The sequence below is a fragment of the Ambystoma mexicanum genome, chromosome 7p (assembly GCF_040938575.1).
Source record: "Ambystoma mexicanum isolate Mex_15411 chromosome 7p, UKY_AmexF1_1, whole genome shotgun sequence".
Classification (NCBI taxonomy): Eukaryota; Metazoa; Chordata; class Amphibia; order Caudata; family Ambystomatidae; genus Ambystoma; species Ambystoma mexicanum.
The window spans coordinates 773,162,156-773,181,052 of record NC_090939.1 but is presented as its reverse complement, the minus strand read 5'-3'; the positions used below and the strand labels follow the sequence as shown (position 1 = coordinate 773,181,052).

General features: G+C 48.2%; 1 protein-coding gene across 1 annotated transcript in view; it reads left to right on the top strand.

Annotated features, from left to right (window-relative positions):
* Positions 1 to 18,897, top strand: part of LOC138526307 (parapinopsin-like) — a 2,832,341-nt gene that overhangs the window by 275,366 nt on the left and 2,538,078 nt on the right. Inside the window, exon 2 of the mRNA XM_069636896.1 lies at positions 8,386 to 8,537. The gene's annotated coding sequence lies outside the window, so the exon portion shown is untranslated. The remainder of the gene's footprint in view (positions 1 to 8,385; positions 8,538 to 18,897) is intronic.

The following is an 18,897-nucleotide window of genomic DNA, read 5'->3' as shown; positions in this document are numbered from 1 at the left end:
ATTTTGGTGCCATTTCCAGCGAGCAGTGTCGGGTAACACCCACAGGCAGCAGGTGAGACTATCCGGTTTGTTTTTAAGGGATTTGAGGTTTTGGCTATTTGTACACAGAGCTTATATTTTAAGGTTGTTGAGAAGCAAGGAAGGTTACCATTATTTTCCTTTCTGCAGCAGATTTGCCCTTTTGTGTATAATTATTGGGTGAGAAATGTATTCACTTTTTTCAAAGAGGAGAGCATAGGTCAAAGGGGGAGTTTACTCTAGGAAAAATTAACAAAAATTGAGTTAGGAAAGTTTTGTTTTGCTCCAAGAATTAATATGTTGATAACTAGAGCCTTTAGTTGCAATGTTCGGAAAACTCCTAGGAGAAGATGGTGGTGAAAGCATTAATTTCGAGACTTTTCAATGTGCAAAACTCCATTTAGCAATTCATGGATCGGACTTGGCGTGATTTTCTGAGGTTCTACGTTTGTCTATCACAACATTACAACATTGCATGCAGTCGAGCGCTTTGTGCGACATACCATGCAAAGTGTGGGATGGGCATGTGCAAAGAAATAAATAGGGGTGGAACATCTATATTCCTAATTGCCCAGCAAAATGAGGAAGAACAAGGAATAATGTGGGTGTGTTAAGGGACGTGCCACGCAAAGGTATCACACACCCATTGAAGTGCAAACTTAACCAAATTCATGGATTGGAACGTGCAACGTCACATACTGAAAAGTCACATGCAAACCTTGTGATCTCACTGCCACATGATAGTAGATGCAAAGTACAACACGCAAGGGAAACACCACATATAACACACACAGTGTACACCGTTCCAACGTCGGTCAGTCAGGATGAATGCAGGTTTACTAGGAGCCATCGTACATTGACATAGAAGGAGGAGGAGGATGAGGAAGGGGAGGGATAGGATTTTCCTACCAAATGACATGCTCTTTGGGGTGCCAGACGACCAGGTGTATGCAAGGTACAGGTTCTGTCCCATGTCATCCTAGACCTAATCAGGGAGTGGGAGGAAGACTTTGCATCACCCACCATCTGCTCCCATGCCCTCAACCCCCTGCAGAAGGTGGTGACAGCCCTACATTTCATTTCAAAATCATGTGTGAGTGTTGCCTGTGTTACTTGGTCTGCATGTTTGATCTGCCAAGCAGTAAGCACTGCTTCTAGCTGTTACATTCATTTAGAACTGTTGCCTAGATTCAACTTGTTTCTAAGTTGTGCTTCTCACAGTATTTCTTGCGCTGCCTGGAGTGTCAATCACACAAACTGCCTGCAGCTCGGCTATCACTATCGAGACACAGACGTTTTCTGAAGTTCTTGGAAAGTACATTTCCCATCTCCCCCACCCTGCTTCAACATGTTAGGGTTAGCGCCTGCACATTTGAAGAGGCCGGTTGGTGCCAGTTTGCGTCCAGATTGCTTGCAGTTGCTTCTCTGCACCTCTCGCATTGGTGCCTCACAGGTACCACAGTTCTTTCCTGTTTACCAGCGCCCCTCAGCTGTCATTGGCTTTTACTTGGGGTCCATTGTAGTCATGTATGTCAGAACAGACACACTGCAGGTATTAAAGGTGGTAACTCTCATCAACTCTGGCTCTGAGCCTACCGCCACCTAGATTCCATTGCTCAATGACCGTGTTATGGATAGAGCCCTCTTGTGGACTGGGCCCTCTAGCCCCCCCTCTGTGTTTCTCCTTCCTGAATACTTGATCTCTAAGGTAACATAGAGTCGAATTTGAGGACCTACTCACAAACACCAACCCCGATTTTCTCGCCATCACCGAGTCCTGGCTCAGTGACTCTACTCCCTCGGAGGCCACCCTAGCAATCCCTCCCAACTGCCAGATTCTTCAGGCTGATCATGAGAACAAAAGAGGAGGGGGGTTGCGCTACTGTTTAACACCCAGTTTCACTGCGACTTCTCACCTCATGACTCCCCCGATGACTGCGAAAGTCTTGTAGCAAAACTACATATTAAAAACAATGCCTCTCTCACCGTCGTGGTCATCTATAGACCCCCCAGGCACCTGCCTTTGTTTGAGAAACACGTTCTGAATCTCTTGAATAAAATGACCACTGCAAAATCGTTAATCATTCTTGTGGGGGATTTCAATTTATGGGCTAATGCTTCTGCAGATAAAGTCGCTTTGTCCATACTTTCCGCTTTGGGTGCGATAGGGTTCTCCCAATGGGTTGAAGGACCCAACCATGTAGGGCGGCACACTCTTGACTGTGTCCTCTCTCATCAGCTCTCCATCTCTGAGCTCTCCATCTCCCCCTGCCCCTGGTCCAAACACCATCTCCTGACCTTTCTTATCACCCCCCTGCATCCCCTCCCAGAGTAGATGCCACCCCGAGGCCATCGGTTCAAACCAAACATTGGGAAGGCATCAGCCCCTGTAAATGATCCTGTGTTCCTGGCACCAGAGTTGGGCGTCACAAGGATTACAACACTGTGTCCGATCTAGCGTCTAATCTCACAGATACATTGAACTCCGCCATTAACTACCTCGCCCCTGTGATTAGTAGATGTGTGAAACCTGAAACCCTTAATCAGAGTTGGTTCAATGAAGACATACTGATTCTCAGACAAACCAAGAGGTCTTCTGAATGAGCCTGGTGGAAATGTCCCTCATCGACTATGCTGGCTGCCTATAAACTCTCAGTCACGAACCTTAGGGTAGCTATTGTACAATCAAAAACTGGACACTACAATAATAGGATTACACAAGCGAAATCAAGCTCAAAGGAGCTATTTACCATCCTGAGGGAATTTCAGGGCAAACCCTGTGTCAAAACCACCCATCATAAAGACGCTTCCTGGTGCCAGGAAATTCATGATACCTTTACCTCCAAAGTGGCATCACACTTATAGTCCAACAACAATCAAAGGGACTCCCTTGGTTTCTCTGGATGCTTCCCCAAGGCGACGAGCCATTTCACCATTATCCTACGGAAACACGTCCTGTGTTCTCCTTCCTGCAGACCACCAAGGCTGAAATCACTAAGGTTGTTACCAGCATGAAGCCAACCTCATGCAAGGGTGATACCTGCCCCTCTATGATACTAATAAGCTGCCTCAATGTGCTAGGCCTCTGGGTGACCAAATTGGTCAAGCTCTCCTTCTCTGAAGGGTGTGTTTTGCACCGTCTTAAAGAGGCATGGATTACCCCTATACTTAAGAAGGATAATCTTGACCCCTCACTTGCTAAGAACTACCTCCCATTACCAACGTCCCTTTTCTACTTAGAATCATGAATAAAGTCACATATCTCCAATTCCAGAAATGTATTGAAGAGAACAGGATTCTGGGACCATGACAGTTATGCTTTAGAGCCTGGCATGGCACTTAAACCACCATACTCATTCTGAAATCTATTCTCTCCCACATCATTGACCAGGGCCAGCCCGCACTCCTTATGCTGCTTGATCTCTCTGCCGCCTTTGACCTGGTCGACCATGCTCTCTTGGTGACCAGGTTAGAGTCCCTGGTAGGTTGTTTCGGGATGGCAGTACAACGTGTGGCCTCGTTTCTGGGCCCCCATAATGCCAGAGTTGCCAGTAATGATGCTAGCTCATCACCAGCACTTGTCACTTGTGGGGTCTGGCGGGGCTCCTGCCTTTCACCCACTCTCCTCAACATCTACATCCTGCCACTGCTGGGGCTCCTGGACGACCTGGGTGTCCTTTATCATTATCATGATATGCGGATGATACCCAGGTCTTCCTAAAGGTCTCAGGCATCCATTTTCATGGCAAGCAAACCACACAATCTACTCTACTATCCATTCCTGGGTGATAGTTAACTCCCTGGCTCTTAACATCGATAAAACAGAGATTCTTGTTGTTGCCTCTGGCTACATACTCAAGAAACTGCGAATTGAACATGAGACAGCATGTCGCCCATATTCGGGCTTCTCACTCAGAAACATCTCCCTTTTGGCCTCAGCCCTTGTTAATCCGCATTTGGATTATTGTAATAGCCTATTGGCTGGACCATCCCGATCTAACCTCTCAGCTCTAAAAGCGACCCAAAATGGGGCCATGCAAGCAACCCTGAGCCTCCCAAGACAAGGTCATATTACCTATGCAATGAGGGATCTGAACTGGCTGCCTGTGAAGGAGTGTGTTTCTCACAAGATCCTGACACTGACCCACAAATGTTTGGCCCAAAAGGCCCCTTCATATCTAATGGGGTGCTGAAGTCCTACCAGTCATCTTGTACTCTCAGGTTTTAGGATCAAGCCAGACTTGTCCAGCCTAGATTTAGGCTGGCTAGATTCCGGGGCTACAGGCATTGATGTTCAAGTCCCCCAATCTGGAATTCCAATGCTCCGAACTAAAGAAAATACAGACGTCCAATGAGTTTAAAAAAAGGCTTAAGATGTTCCTGTTCAACTGTCCTAACTAAGCATCCATCTTCTGCCGTCCCCCTGATTCTCTTCTTGTGTTGTTTGTGCTGTTTCATTCGGTGTGCACCCTGAGGCCTTCTGGCGAATTGGCGTGTTATAAAAATTAAAAATAAATAAATAAATAAATAGCCACAAGGTCCTTTCAGTGCGCCACTGCCATCGTAGGGGACATATCTCAGGCCACACAATCCCGGTGTCTACACCAGGTATTGGGCTGCATCAAATCACGTGCATGCATGCCTAGGCACATATACATGCAAAACACACTGCAGGAAAGGCAGAGAGTGTGCCAGGAATTCTATGCTGTAGCACACTTTCCATGTGTACTTGGAGCTATTGATTGCACGCATGTTGTGCTACGCCTCGCCCTCCCCCTCCCCTGCGGTTGACCAAACACATTTACTGCAACCAGAAGCATTGGCATTCCATCCATGTGCAGGCCAGGTGTGATGCAAATGGAGTCATCATGCAAGTCAACGGCAATTTTCCTGGAAGCACACAGGACAGCTTCATCTACCACCATATACCACTCTGCCGGGCCCTGGCATAAGGGAACCTTTGGCAACACCTGGCTCATCAGTGAGTATCAGTGCCAATAACAACCTTTTACACATTTGCAGGGGACAGTGCCTACCCACTCTCACCATTCCTGCTTGTGCCATTCAGGAATCCTGCCCCACCAGCTGAGGTAAGATACAATGCAGCACATCTAGCCACTAGGGGCATAGTGCAGTGCACATTCAGGGTGCTAAAGTCAGGTTTCCGCTCCCTTGACCACTCTGGTGGGTTATTGCTATATGCCGCACCAGTATTATGCAAAATCATCATAGCAGCTTGTGTCCTGCAATCGACCATGCTCATAAAACCACTGTGAGAATGTGTATATGGGAGAGGCAAAATGTGTGTGTTTCCATAGTCATACTATCAACTGCACAAACCACTGACACAACCATAGTAAGTGGAAACAACAGTATACGTGTCACACACAAGTATCCAGCACAATCAATGGAATCCCTTGCCACTTTCACATGCCCCACATCAACTAACCCACACAAGACCACAAGTAATCAGGCACAGCACAAAGAGCAACCAATAACCAACACATGTGAGAACTGCCCCAGCCACCCTATGCATGTAGCACACAAATATACGGGTGGGCTGGCCACCCCATTCCCTGGCCAAAATCATGCACACAATGCATAGCTACATCAAAATAATCATATGCACATATAAAATAGCAAGCTCATTTCAAGAAAGCTACACATCTCCCCTAACATATTTTCCCTTGCATGCCTGCACCAGCTGTACCCAGGAATCAATCCATGCTACACTCTATAGTTCCCCAAACCAGCATACACTGCTGAAGTGTTGCGTGCAGGCATCCCATAGCACTGTTGCCATGAATATCAGCAACCATCTGCCCTTGCAAAATGCCTCAGTTAAGAAAAAGAACTCAAGGTCAGAGCATGTAACACATCCATGCACCCAATATCACTGCAACCTATCCCCCCCTGGATGACATGCAACAACTGCAAGAAATGACTCACCAGCCTATCATCACCATGTCACCCCACATACATGCAGCTGAACCACCTGCTCACCTCAGGCCAATGCAATGGAAAACACCCCACACAGTGAAAGCCTCCCTCCCACCAATAACACCACAACCTGTGCCCCTTGAGCGACATGCAGAAAATGCAAACAATGACTCGCAAGCCTCCCAACCCCATGTGTCCCCACAACCATGCGGCCGGACCTGCTCACCTCAGGCCAATGCAATGAAAAACACCCCACACAGTGAAAGCCTCCCTGCCACCAATGACACAACTTGTGCCCCCATGAGTGCCTTGAATTTACCTGCACAAGGTACCCACCTATCTCAATCCATAGCATTCCACCTGAAACAACATTCTAAGCTTGCAAAACGTAACAATAACCTAACTTTGTAATTGGCAGAATTGTACAGGTTTCTTGATAAGGCTATATTTTAGGGGTTTTGATGCACCTGTCTGATGCACTTTGTTACAGATGATTTTGATTAAATCTTTTCTTGGGTCCAGTGCATTCTCTTCCCATAGGGGGTTTTCTTGGAGAATGACAGCAAAGTTAAAACCTCAATTTCCTTTGTGGGGCGGGGAGGGTCCATTTTCTAGTGTGGGGTTTTAAAAGTAGCAATCTGACTGCTAAAATACACCATCAGAATGGCAGATTTAGCATCCTTTATTCCATCACTACTAAAAGACGGCAACAAGGTCCCTAAAAGGACCATGTCGTCATAGAAGGAAGGTAGTGGGTTTATCATAAATGTATGTTTCTGGCCAATGTCATGGAGGTTGATGCCGTAGATAGGGTTGGACTACTGCAGCAAGTTCTTTCTACAGGTGAGCTGTGGATTGATGGTGTGGCAGGGCAGAAGTTGGATCGGTGGGGCGTATTGCCATGTACAGGGGCAACAGTGATGTCTTACATTTTCTTAATGCGATTTCTGGACGCTTTATGTATTACCAAATGAACATCAAGGTTATCTTGGCCTTTCGTTTGAAATGCAGAGATCTTACACCAACATCACTTTTGTTTATATGTACTAAAACAGTTTAACGGTGAATAGCTTTAACAGTGGTTATTTGATCTACTCTCAGGTGTTCCCCTAGCGTCGGATGATTGGCGGGTGATACCAATAAAGATCTTGTTGTGAGGGGAGGGGCACCATTTTTAGTCTATGTATATTGTTTGCCACCTGTTGCAATGAGAGCAGTGCATCGAGTTAGTCGATCCATTCCTAGGTGAGTCTATCCGTATATTGTACCAGAATCGGCCTTATCCTTTTGCAGATAGACCTCGAGATGGTTTTACCCATTCTTGTCACTTTTCTTAAGCTCACAGAAGAAATGATCACGAGCAGTAGTGGTCAATTTGCCCAGTGGTGGGGTAGCCGGATTGTCCTGGAGTTGGGCCCTCTATCCTGAGAGGGTTTTTTTCATTTTACAACCCGTTGCCCGTTTACGAGAATAACTCTTTAAAGATTTTGGTCCATTCGTGTGATCATTTGAACCACATCTATGCTCTCTGAGATGGCCTTGAACTGCCCACCTTGCAGTTACCAACCACACGCATTAACTGCTTGTGCCACAGGGACTAAATGGGCTTCAGCACAGGAATAATAGCAATCAGAAGTAGTAGGAATCAGAGTAGAAGCCCCTGTGTTTCTAACAGCCTGACGGGCACAGCCAAATCACACAGTTTAAATCAAGGAGAAGGTCTGGAAATTGAATGATATACAGAGTGGGACCCTGCGGCCAGTACTACTTTAGGTTTGTGACTGGTCACTTTTTGTATTTCCGGTCACCCTACTGTGGCCCCGTGGGGTAGAAAGTAAAAAGTCTTGGTTCTGGTGGGGGGTGGGGAGGGACTGACAGTATTGTACGAAACATGTATGACACACAGAAAACAACATGTCTGGAGAGCGACTGTCGATAAGACGATCAATTTGTAACTTGAAACAGAAAAGGCTTTTAAAAGCACATGTTAAAAAGCGTGATTAACTTTGATATAAAGCGACTGCTGGATCCCATGTGAATTCCCATCACTTCCAGAGCAACAGTAATGGACGGAATTCACACACTATCCACACCCCCAAATTGCCGCCGTACAACACGTTTCTCCAAGTTTGGAAGACGAAAGTGTATTTTCCTTAATGCTTCTGATGAACTGGCCTAAAAAATAATGAGCACAGTCACCAAAATGTCCCCAATGTAACCACTTTCATATTAAGTATTTTTAAGCCTCCATCTGTTTCCAATGCAGGAGTGACTTCACCCAATGGCGTGTCTGTGTCACTTACAGTGATTTTGAACTTAAAGAAAAAAGCACAACATTTTTCAATTTCAAACGTTCTGTAACATTTCTGAAATGCTACTGAAAAATATAAACATGTAGTATTTTAAAATCTACCACTTATTTTTCAGACTCTGCGTGACAAATCCACATCGCTGTTGATATTTGATATCAACGGAGCGGGTGTTCCAAATCCCCCCAGAAGATTTGCATGAAGGCACTCCATCTGCAAGAGCTTGTCTTCAAGCAGGGGGCACAATAAAAACCCGAGCCTATCAATTATGTAAGTTTTGTAATTACTGCTATTTATTTGAGAGCACATTTAGCAAAACGTACAGCTTTGTCCGGCAATGTTTTCTTTCCCTTGCTGCAAAACCTCTCAATAAAAGCATCTACATCCTGGGGTGCAGGGCTTTAAGTGGGCTACGGCTAGCAAGGGCTCAGCCCTGGCAGTCTCCAAATATTGCTCTTGAGACAGAGCCCTGCCAGGGATCACCAAAACTGACCCCCTTACCAAATGTCTTGAACAATATGATTTGAGGTGAATTAACTGAGTCAATTGCTGTCCAGTAAGGAGTTAGGCAGGGGTGCGTATTGGCGCCACTCCTGTTCAGTTTATATATTAATGAGTTCATCAAAGATCTGTTGGTTTGTAATCTGGACCCCCCTAAAATGGGCATGTTTATTTCCCCTGGCCTCTTCTTCACAGATGACGCAGTCTTGCTGGTGACGTCTCCAATGAGGCTCAAATTCACTCTGGCAACATTTCTGAGGAAGTGTGATAAATTGAGGCTTGAATTAAATAAAGAGGAGGCTGGAACAATGGTCTTCAGACATAGATTGGCCAGGCAGGTTAAGCTAGTTATAGGTGACCATGGTTAAGAACTCAAGCGAGTCACTACCAATGACTGTTTTGGGATTATGTTTTCCGAAAACAGGTTATCAAGTTGCAAAGGCGACTGTGATCCTGGAGAAATATAGCAGGGGCATAAGATGCTGTTATCGTAGTCACACTAATGGGGAAATTACCCCAGCTCTCCAGGTGTACCAGTCCCAGGCACTTGCCTCAACTTCGTATGGAGCTGAGATATGGGGTTGTTCCAGCATCCAGCCTTTGAGTACTGTTGAAAACAAGTTCTTGAAATGATTATTGATGCTACCCATGAGCACTCCTGGTGCAAGTTTGTGCATGAAGTGCAGTCTCCAACCTCTTGAGGATAACATCATGCAGAAGCCGCTGCTATATTGGCCTAACCTGGGGTCCTCCCCGGGACTGGCATGTTACAGAGAGGCATTGAAGTACCTGCTGTATCAGTAGGGGTTGAGGTCACTCTTGTGGTTGAAACATGTAAAAACATGGTTGATGAGGCTGAATTTTGGTCATCGTTGGTTATACCTGGAGCCCACGACTAGTGAAGTAAAGGGACTCATCAAACAAGCATGTGCTGAGTTTTCCAGATGCTCCGTGGTGGCAGTCTGTGAAAAACTCACTACTGGTAGAAAGTATTTAAGAAGCAAGGCTGACGTTGGCCTTGAAGGATATTTGGATATACCTAGCCCTTGCGCAATGTCTTTTTATTGAGATTCGCATTAACACTTTGAAGCTGGACTTGTTCACTAAAGACTGGCAAGGGGATTTTAGAGTGGCCTGCCCAATGTGTTGAGCAATGAAGGAGTCAATCATCAATTTTCGGTTTCTTTGCAAGGGGTATGATGAGCTCTGAGTGAAATATCTAGTCCCATTGTTCAAGCAGGTATGCATTCGGCAGGTTCAGTCGGCCCTGGCTTTCTGTTTAGATACTGGCAATCTGTGGCTTTTACTGTTACCAAGTATATTCAAAGAGCAAGGTTGATGAGACATAAAAAAAAGAGTGCTCTGGCTCCTGCCGTTGGTTGATTTGCCCGGATGTAGTAATGGGTTTGCAGAATAGAAGCCTGAGAACAAAATAATTTTCTTACTTTTCACTGCAGTTTATCCTTTGTAAAGTATGGAATGTTGATAAAGGTTTTATTTAGGCAATATGACCCAGGAGGGGGGCCACTACCGGACTGTTAAAGCCTCCGGGGCCATAGTTAGAAGCCCAAGTGAAGCGAGGGCTTTAACAGAGCCCCGGGTGCATTACCAGACCAGTAATGCCTCCCTCTGAGGGTCATATTGCCATAATTACCCTGGCACGTTGTACCAGGGTACTAATTGCAATTTTTCTTGAGTCGAGAAAAAAAAGAAAAACAAAATGGCCACCGGGATCGGGAGAAGGGACTAAATATAGTCCCTTCTCCCTTTCCATGGAAACGATGGTCGAGACTGGCGTGAGATGCATGCTGCAACATCTTCGGGATTACCATCAGGTAATGCTCGGAATCTCACCAATCGGGATGCAGCTTTATTGTCTTTGTTGGGAAGCCGGATACTTATAGGCTTTAAGCTGCTTGTTATGTCAAATTATTATTATGTGCTTTATTTTAGCTCACCTATCTCCATCGAGGGTACCATCACCCTGGTGCTGTTCCTCCTGAAGTGGTTAATTGCTGAAGTTCTGACAGCTCTGAATGCTATTGTTGCTGATACATCTCTCAACCGGGTGTGGAATGGTTCAGTATTTGATTGCAAGCCCACCCTTGTTTGTTTATCTCGTCATCTGGGAATGATAGCTCATGTCTGATAATGCATTACTTAATTTTCCCTTTTGCTATACCTGTGACATGAATATCATTGAAAACATATCTTTAAAGTTAACAACTTAGACAAAGAGAAATACTCGAAAGACCAAATCCATACCTAGAGTGGGAGAAGGAGGACCACCTTTAATGCTGAGGAGATGGCTGATCCTGCGGACAGGTGTGGGGGTATCAAAGGAGAGGGTGCATATGGGCACCTCTTTAAAGCATCGTAGTCAGGCGGTGACACTGCCAGAGTGGATGGAAATAAAGAAAGTGTGACCACTGCTCTACCCAGGTGAGAAAGCCCAAACACATACTTTGGATGTCCAGATTGGGCCATATTTTGTTGAACAAACACGACAAACACTTCAGATAGTATTTTGGCCAGTGGCTGTCACATGCATTGCATTTGCCATATTAACCATGTATTTTACTTCCTAACACCTCTTAACCTCTTTCTGCAGCATTGGTCTTCACCACAGGGTGCCAAAAACAAAAATAAAAATAATAGCTGCACAACAAAAGGGACATATTGAAATAGACAAGGTCTGTTGGCAGCAGTGATTAATTTGTAAAAAAATAAGTGCCAGTGCCCAAAAAATATTGGCCCCATAATGCCGGCCATGGCACTGCCCTCAGTGCGGACGCGCCTGCCGCGCCAGTTCGGTGCTAGACCTACCTAGATCAGGCCACCACCAGCCCATCACACTGCTGCTGCTCCATGTCACATGTCTGGCGCTGCAGCAACTGCTGGCACAGGCTAGTAGTAAATACTCAACTAAGGCAGACTCCTCCTGTAACTGCGCTTCGATGACCCCGGGATATGTGAGCGCTTCAAAAATACAAATAAATAAAAAAGCATTCAGTTTCAGTCACTGTTGCACTGTATTTGTCTCTACCCCCTTCTGCCCCATCTGGCAGTCAGTTAAATATACCAAGTATTGTTAATTGGTTACCTCCAGGAAGAGCACCCTCCCCTCAGCCCGTTCTTCAGTCACCTCATCCAGGTGTTTTGTGTAATAAATTTACTCTCAAGCCCTTATCAGTCATCACATCTTATAAATGCATCCCCCTTCACCCTTCCTTCAAGCACGAGCATGGTGTTGTTTTACTTAGAAAAGTCATTTCTGCAAGACATTGTTGTGAAATCAACAGCCTGTGCTACTTCTGCTTTAGGGCCTCTTTCCACCTTAACACATATTAAAAAACTAAATATGTTTTGTCACCCAATATTCAGGAGCCAGAGGAGAGTGCATATTCGGATATCTCCTTCCCACTGACATGTTCTTGACATACTTCACTAAACTGCGGGGTGTAACAGACACCCACCTCCCTATCTGAGGATTTCTATCTAAGGATTGCATGTGCTCTCATTCGGAGCACATGCTCGAAGTGTATTGTACCCAGGTTAAGGGGCCACATCTGGTGTATAAACCACACATCAGGATAGAAAACATGCACTGGAATTATGTAAAAAAATGACAGCAAAAGACGGTTGAGAATTATACACGAATACTCAACTAGTGCTTTTATTTATGACGACAGATTAGTGGGCATGTGCACAATGTTTATCCCCGTCTAGTTTCCATGTGTGTATCTTTAAGCCTGAAATGAAGTGCAGCTGGTTCGGTTTCGGCCCAATACGTGCACCGTTCCGGGTCCCCTCGCTGAAGCTTGTTTATGAACTAATGAGACCAATACCATTAAAAGGAAGAAAGGGAACACCCAGGCAAAAATTCACAGTTCATGTTTCCCTCAGATGAATGCTATCCTGGGTCGGACTGGGGCATACAATTGTCCCGAGTCGGGCTCGGCACCAAAGAAAAAGTGGCCAAAGTTGCAAACGACAATTCATTCCTTTTGTGACAGACACTTGTGGGACCACGCTGCCGCCCGTGCCATTCCCGATCCTGGGCTTTGCCCTGCCTTGCCTCAATCACTTAGGCTACCTTCCTTGGGGCCGCCACGGCCATGCTGAACCTAATGATGACAAACATAGGTGTGCGGCGCAGCGGCCCCAAGGAAGGTAAGATTTTAAAAGAAAAAAACATATTTGGGTGGCTGGGGCCTATCACTTTCAAAGTGATGGGCCACAGCCGCCCACGGAGGGTCAGGTTTTCAAAGAAAAAAGTAAAAAACATACTTTTGGGCACAATCCACGGCCCCGGCCACCCGCAGCAGAGTCATCCGACTCAGTCTGCGGCAGCCGGCAGCCCCTGGTCACAGAAATTGGTCTGGGCCTGGCACTTACTGCAGTCAGCAGCACACTACACACAGGTCACACAGACAGAAGCCCGGGCACGGACGGGCCCCTAGTGGGGTCCTGACTCCTGGGCAGTCAGGACACCTCAGGGGACCGTGTCGCCGCCCGGGCCCTGACCTGGGCCTTCCTTGCCTCATCACTTGACTGTGACAGGCTCAGGCTGCACCGCACGCAACAAGTGACTTACCTGCTTTGCCGGCTGGGACTTGGTCTACTGTCGGGGCCTCAGAGTGGGGGGGGCGGGTGCGCACCCGCACAAATGAAAAAGCAGGCAGAGGGGGCCACAGGAAGCAACTAGGCCGCACCACGCAGTGCAGCAGGGCAGGCTCTCTCTCTCACAAGTCAAGACCGCCTCCTGTGGCAACAACAACACGTCACCATGTAATTTCACTGGCTCAGAAGAACAGCCAATGACAACTGCACATTCTGGGCCTCATTACAACCGAGGCGGTAAGTGAATAACGATGCCGGTAATGGATTACCAGCATCGCTTACCACTCAGCACGATTATGACAAGCCAACCCGCTATTAGCAGCACCATAATTAACGGTGCCGCTAATAGCAGGAGGAGCGCGGGCACACAACCCTTAATGTCGCAAATACCGTCATGGCGTAAACAGGGGAACATCAGAAGTCCGGCGGACATGCAAATAAAGCCTTACTGAAGCCCGAAAAGTACCTTACCGGCATGGAGCAAATACCGGCATCGCGGACCACCCGTAAACGGCCATGTGCAGTGTTCCCAACTGCCACAGGTGCACACAATCAGCACAGGTGGAGCCAATATAGACTGGGCCAGCACAAAAGGAGCACATCCCACACACCAAAATGATTCCAATATTACTAGCAATGCTGGGGCTGGAGGACATGATTGCAGTGGAACAACAACAACAACAACAGGCAGCACAGAGGAGACGCAGGAGGAGAAGGAGGGTGACGCAGGCACAGCATGCCCCACCAGTGCAGCCAGTGGCACCACGCAGGCAGCCCCAATCCGTCGCATCAGAGCCAGTCCATTCAACCTAACCCCTGAGCAGATCCACACCCTGTACCGTCTGGACCGGGACACCTTCACCACCATTGTGGACATGATACATAACGACATTGTCAGCCTGATTGAAATATGCACCGCCATCCCACCCCTACTGAAGGTAGCGTCTGTGCTCCACTTCCTGGCCACAGGCACCTACCAGCACACAGTGGGGCACATGCATGGCATATCACAACCATTATTCCCACGTACGCTGAACCAAGTGCTTGATGCCCTCCTGAAGCACACAGGAGACCACATTTACCTACCACGGACAGCCCAGAGATCTCCAACACCAAAGTTGGCTTCCATTCACTGGCCAACATCCCTGTTTGCATTGGCGCCATCGACTGCACCCATGTGGAATTGGTGGTCCCACATGCCATGGAGGTAGTGTATCGCAACCGTAGGCTATACCACTCCATCAATGTGCAAATGGTATGTGACTCAAACAAGATAATCACACATTGCTGTGCCCGATTTCCCAGATCAACCCATGATTCAATGGTCCTGCGGAACTCCACGATATCACGCTACATGGAGCGAAATGCAGGCAGAGATCCTGGCTTCTCGGTGAGTTGCATGTTAGGCACATGGAACTGCGATGCGGGTAGGGGATTGGGGGAGAGATGCATACTTCACCTGGCTGAGATTTGGGGGGGGGGGAGAGATGCATACTTCACCTGGCTGAGATGTGGTGGGGGGAGATATGCATAGTTCACCAGGCTGAGATGTGGGTGGGGGGATGCATACTTCACCTGGCTGAGATGTGGGGTGGGGAGATGCATTCTTCACCTGGCTGAGATGTGGGGGGGAGAGATGCATACTTCACCTGGCTGAGAGTGCCTGGGAGAATGGACCATGCTCATAACCCAAAGCAGGCCAGACTGGACCTGACACCTGACCCCAAAATGCAAGACGTAACCTGCCCTACCATGAAAATTATGCAGTGTTGCAACCATCCCATAGCAATCAACATGTGGACTGTACATAATTAGACCGTATACCCCGCAACACAATGCAGCTACAAGCAATTAGTATGGCCAATGCACAGCACCAAATACCATCAACAGAAAGGACAGTCCTCCATTACTGCGTACAAAGGAGTCACATGAGGGCCAAATACATTAAAGGGATACTCTAGTAAAAAAATGTATTTCAAAAAAAGATAGGCCACATTAAAAAAAAAAAAATTGCATCCTCCGTTTTAAAACTTCCTATGTAAAATTTTGAGCTATTCAAGCTCAAAATTCGAAAAAGCAAGCACAGGGGGGCCGCCATTTTGTGAAATGGAGGCCCTCCTGTGCTGGCTTTTGCTTTTGCGGCACTAATGAAGGAAAAGCCAGCCAGCTGTAGTAAACAAAGTCTACCGCTGGGTGGCTTTCCCTTCATTAGTGCCGGGACTCGGAGGACGCGGACCAGAGACCAGAGCAGGAAAGCTGCAGCTGAATCTCGGTAAGTGCTATTTTTTTTACAAAAAGTAAGCACTAGCTGCGGTTTTTTTACTAAGTTTTCCGGGCTGGAGGAGCCCGGAAAACTTAGAAATAAAACCGCAGCTTTAAAAACATTGTATTTATGTTTGCGGTCGCTTTTGAAGCGACCGCAAACATAAATACAACGTTATTGTGTTGGAAAACGCTGCGGTTTTAAAACCGCAGCGTTTTCCAACACAACCGTGTTGTGTCTGCCTGAATCTGCTTTTCCATTTGGGGCTCTCGGGCTCCCCACGGGTGCACCAAAACTGCATGTCACCATCTGTCGTGAATAGTGAGAACATCATGAGGCTGCCATCAACAGTGACAGGATGAAAGCATAAAAATGACTGCACATCAGCCAGATCATGGGAACAACCAGCACCAGCGTGGACTAACACAGTGCATGATCACTCACAAGGAATAGGACCCCCCTGCGCCCACTAGACGATGGCACGCACACCTGTCCATAGGAGGAATACACACATAGCAGTCACATTGTGTGTCTGTATTCATGCATGGATATGTGGTAGCGAACAGTAAATCAATGCATGCTATGGTGTCATTGATACAGGTCCCATATGATGTGATGACATACACATTGTTGCCCACATGCAGGTGATGCAGGCTATCCCTTGAAGAGGTGGCTCCTTACCCCATTCCGGAAACCTCAGAACAGGCATGAGGAGGACTACAATCGTGCGCATACACGTACCCGTGTAGTGATTGAGCCGACATTTGACCTCTTGAAGGCACGATTTTGCTGCCTCAGCAGGTCTGGTGGGGCACTCCTGTACGGCCATGAGAAGGTGGCCAAGATCGTCATGGCATGCGTCATGCTACACAATATGTGCATCAGACGGAATGTGCCTCTGCCCCCTGACGCTGAACTGCAACCACCTGACGATGTGGATGAGGAGGGTGGAGATGGGGCTGCACTTCAGGGAGGCAGCGATGCACAGGAGGGCCGTGCCACGCGTCAGACTCTGATCAACCAATGTTTCTAGCACACATGGACGGGGAGTGCGACATGGAGGTGGCACTCAAGGCACTGGGTGTATCAGGGACATGGACACTGTAGACTGTTCATCATTAAAGCACACGTACACAATAAGCAATGTCCACACATGTGAATTATGATTTCCCAACAGGTGTATTAAAGAAATATAACAAAGTGCACAAGCCCTCCACCCCACACACCCTCTCCCCCCTCCCCCCTCAACTACCCCACACACCCTCTCCCCCTCCCCCCTCAACTCCCCCACACACCCTCTACCCCTTCCCCCCTCACCTCCCCCACACACCCTGTCCCCCCTCCCCCCTCAACTCCCCCACACGCCCTCTCCCCCCTCCCCCTCCCCCCTTGACTTCCCTACACATGGTGTGCACTGGCATGCACCATTAGTCCACATGGGACCAGTATGCCTGGCTGTACCTACAGACCTCCCCCTCTACCAGCACCATGTGCACCCCTGTCCGATCTGCGCACGTTCCTGCCAGACCTACGCACAGGGCTGGTCCGAGTTGAGCTGGAATTAGAAGTTGTCCCAGATTGTCCTGGCAACTGTGGTGGACGCATGGCCTGCATTGCTGCCACCATTTCTGAGAGGACCTGCCGCACTGCTGCCAATTCGGCGCAAATGTCCTTCGAGGTGGTCTCGATTGCTGTTTTCAGGGATGCCACACATTCCCTAATGTCATCCCTTGCCCTGCCACATTCCTGGATATGCTGCGTCAACAGCCCTGTCAGCTCCTCCTGGCGCTTCTGAATAGCCCTGATCCCCTCTTGGCTGGTTGGAACAGTGGTGGATGTGTGAGGGGTTTCAAACAGTGTTTCTTGATCATGCGCAGTTGGCGTGGGGCTAACACTGCCGGGCCATGAATCCCCAGGAGACAGCCCTTGCATGCTGCATGGGGAGAGTTGTGGTGAATGCAGGGGGGCCGTGCCGGTAGTTGCGCCAGGCGCCTGAACATCTGCCTCATCGTCCGAAACGGCTGCTGTGGCAGCTGTCTCTCCCACTGTGCTGCTGGCAGCCGATTCTGTGCCTTCTGCCACTGGCTCCTGGGTGCTGGTGGCTGGTGTGGGTGCTATTGTGGGGGCCGTAGTGCACATTGGTGCTGTGGCCTCTGGGGTTTTCTTGCCCTTCCGCAGTGGTGCAGGTTGGCCTGTCCCCCTTGAAGTCGAGGGGCGGTGTTCTCCCTCCTTGCCCCTGGCCTTCTTTTGTGGCGTGGCATCATCCTCCCTAGTGTCCTCGTCACCACTGTCTGAATGCGTGCCTGTGGGGGACAATAGAGGGAGAGGGTTAGTGATGGATCTACAGGCATCAGGCATGCATTGGGATGGCTGCATTCATATGGATTGGCAGTTGATTGATATTGGGTGAGTGACATGCAGGTTGCTTGGCTTTTGGGTGGGTGATGCATGGAAGCGTCTGGGTTGTAACACATATGGGGTGCATTATGCATGTGGACAAGATGATGCTGTGCACTGCCTGTAGGCAGTCTTGTACATATGTGTCTGGTGGACCCTGCTCTACATCATTGCACTGTCAGTTCAGGTGGACATCATTGTGTTGGTAATAGCATTGTTTCATTTGGGACATCTACCTGTATCGGCCGATGACGGGGCTCCTCGCTCCATGTCCCCCCCTCCCTCAATTGCCTCCGTCCCTATGGTGCTGGCGCAGATCTCCTCCCATGGTTGCAACTTGATGGGGGAGTCCGCACCTCCGCCTGTCGCCATCCCCAGGTTGCGGTTGGCGGAGAAGATGCTCCGCACGCGTAAACGCAGATCGTGCCAGCGCTTACGTACATCTTTGGGAGTGCGGGGTGTGGTGCCAACGGCACTTACTTTCTGGGCAACCTCCGCCCATATCTGTTTCTTGCGCTGGAATGCAGGGCGATACATGTCGGAGGAGAACACAACATCTGCATGTTCCTGCAGCGTCTCCGCCAGCATGGTCAACTCCTCTTGGGAGAAGTGCTCCTTGCGCAGGCGATCTGTGTTTTTTTTAACAGCTTTCGGCATGGTGAGATGCAGCAGGTAGTGTTGGAGGTGTGGTGGAGTTCTGGGGTCAGATGGCTCCTGGTTGTGGTGGATGGCAATGGATTGTGTTTTTAAAGATGGCCGCCGTGCTCTTTCCCGTTCCTGTGCGATGACGCTACTTCCGGGTCCGCTTATTACTGCTGACCGCTAATAGCAGTTTCCGCTAATAGA